We start from the raw sequence: 2,513 nt of genomic DNA on the forward strand, positions 1-2,513 counted from the left end.
CCTTAGAAAATCAGTATCAAAGAAAAAATTTGAATTTCGCATAGAAATACAACTGAAACCTGGCTAACCTCATGATGTTGAAATGAGGTATTCGGTACTCGGGCATTGGTCATCACGACTGGGTAAATCTTCATTTAATGTCACCATGTGCTATATAATTTGAATTTTATTAATAGGCGAAAGTTCAAAAGAAGTCTCAATACTGTTAAAAGTCAAACATGCGGTTTGCATGCAAAATGTTCTTGTAAAACTCTTAGATAAAAAAAACTTGAACCGGTTGCGCATAATCTGAAAAATTAAAGAAATACCCACCCTAAACCAAAAGTGGGCAGGCTCAGCGTTTAGGTCAAATCCTAAAAATAACGAATAACCGTAGTATTAAAAGCCTACCTGGACTTCGTTGCTTTGAATCCCTAAATCTTGTATAGGTTCACTTGACATTCTTCGAGCAAAGTTTTCACGATTCTGTAAAAAAATATGAATTGGTCTGCAGCGTCCCCTTGTTGTTATTATTTAGACTATTGATAATCATGTTATTTTACTTTTTGCATCAAAAATAAATATATATACGAAGTAATACCTTGTTCTTATTTGAAGCTGGTTTCCTGTATATTTTGCAAACATCTTCTTGTTTTTTGGCTTTTGCTACTGTTCGTCTCCTTCGATTCTAACGAATTCAGGTGATTGTTCCTTTACAAGGTAAATATAAATTACAAACGTTATACTTCATTCCCTTGAACTTTCCTTTTCTTTTGAAATATTTTGCAGGCAAAATTATCACATAAACATACCTTATGTCTATACGTTCACTTGATACAACACTGTTGCTACGACTTGATGTTCCCTTGCTAAAAGTGTAGATAGAAGAATTGTATTGGTGTCAGATAGAAATCATAGAAATAAATGCCAAATTCTCGTTGTTACTTAAGAGGTTTTTTAACATACCTTATATCTTTATTTCCACTTGACGTAGCACAGTTCTCACCACTCGATGTTTCTTTACTAAATAAAAAATATTGGAAATAGAATGCACATTACAATTACTGGTTCCAGTATATCAATGTCATTGTTATTGTTCCTATTCACTGTTCTAAAACGTATCCTGTCATTTACTTACACTGTGATTAACAAGTTTTAGGCTTACTTGTTTTTCTTTTTCCAATCTTCAATTGCTTTTAAAGTTTTCGCACTCAAACACCTTTGATCTTCTTTACTGAGCTGTTCAAGGATCGGATCGCAGTCCAGAAATAAGTCTGAAAAACTTTTGTTGCCCATTTCTTCTTTTTTCTTTTTTTGTAACTCATTTCTCTGATATCAAATTAAAAATTTAAATTTGGCATTTGAGGACTTCATAATTGCAGAAAAAAAATAGACATCAAGACAAAAAAATCTCCATTATCTCCCATTAGGTCTCATACCCTTATTCTTTATGTTTATTCCAACTCTTCTCTCTGTCTTTTCATATGGATAGATTATTATCAGGGTCTTACAAAACTTTTTCCAAAAAGCTAACATGATTAAATTTAGAATTTTTCTTCATTTAAAACTTTAAGTTAAGCTTTCTTAAAATGAAAAACTAACTTTTTCTCACACCATGCTTTGATCCAGGATTTATTGGGTTAATATCACTTATCACCTGACCTATCATTGATTTTAGTTTTTTACATCCACATTAATATTAGTTCAAAAATGAAAGTTGGTGAAAGAAAAAATGGTGAAATTTTGAAAATCCTTGTTGATCTACCCTGTCCTCATACAGGAACAAAAGAATTTTGAGTAGTGATTGGTTATTGACTAGTAGTAATTTTCTAATACTGTAGACCTTAATTCTTGATCACAATGAACAAAAACACATGGATGCATAATAACATGAAATAATCACTTTCTCCAGATTTCTAGACCAATCAAAATATGAGCGCATAAATCTGTGCCTAGGTGAGTCCTGGTGACCAATGCCATTGCCAAAACGGATCAAGTTAAAATCTCAGAAGGCAATGTATGCATACTTTTATCTACCTTATTACATGAAAATAAATATGGAAGTATTTAACACGAATTGAAAAACTTTGTGTTAATAAAACCCCCTTAATTAAAAGCAGCCGTGGGTGTCCTTAAAAAAGCAAATAAAATTTGTGTTAATTTTTTGCGTATTAATTTCAAGGCAGTTAAATACTTCCATATTTACTTTCATGTAATAAGGTATTCAATAATGGTTGCCCAGTTGCCCGCAAAGGAATACAACCCTGGATGGGTTTATACATAATAATATAGACATTGTAATTCAGGCAGTAAGCTAGTTTACAGCTTGGTTCTCCAGGCTAACATTTACCAACAACTAATCAAGCCAGTGTGTTACTGTTTTGATGCTAGACTTCTTATTATAAATTCAACATTATTGTAAAGTCATGAGTATATATCATCACTATATCATCACAAATAAAAAACACAAGTAAATGTCATATTTAAAAAAAGTTCAGTTCCCAATACCTCAACTTTGAAAATCTGGGTCAGTT

The 2,513-nt window shown here is 31.8% G+C and overlaps 2 long non-coding RNA genes across 2 annotated transcripts; both read right to left on the reverse strand.

Annotated features, from left to right (window-relative positions):
* Nucleotides 1–109: 109 nt before the first annotated feature.
* On the reverse strand, nucleotides 110–658 carry LOC136818766 (uncharacterized). Its single transcript, XR_010848357.1, has 3 exons — nucleotides 581–658; nucleotides 391–465; nucleotides 110–150 (listed from the first exon to the last, which is right to left on the reverse strand). It is a non-coding gene; the product is annotated as an uncharacterized lncRNA (long non-coding RNA).
* Nucleotides 659–790: 132 nt separating this feature from the next.
* LOC136818774 (uncharacterized) lies at nucleotides 791–1,261 on the reverse strand. Its single transcript, XR_010848358.1, has 3 exons — nucleotides 1,145–1,261; nucleotides 946–1,002; nucleotides 791–848 (listed from the first exon to the last, which is right to left on the reverse strand). It is a non-coding gene; the product is annotated as an uncharacterized lncRNA (long non-coding RNA).
* Between the last annotated feature and the right edge of the window lie 1,252 nt (nucleotides 1,262–2,513).

This window comes from Clytia hemisphaerica, unplaced genomic scaffold (genome assembly GCF_902728285.1).
Source record: "Clytia hemisphaerica strain Z4C2 unplaced genomic scaffold, Clytia hemisphaerica genome assembly, whole genome shotgun sequence".
Lineage (NCBI taxonomy): Eukaryota > Metazoa > Cnidaria > Hydrozoa > Leptothecata > Clytiidae > Clytia > Clytia hemisphaerica.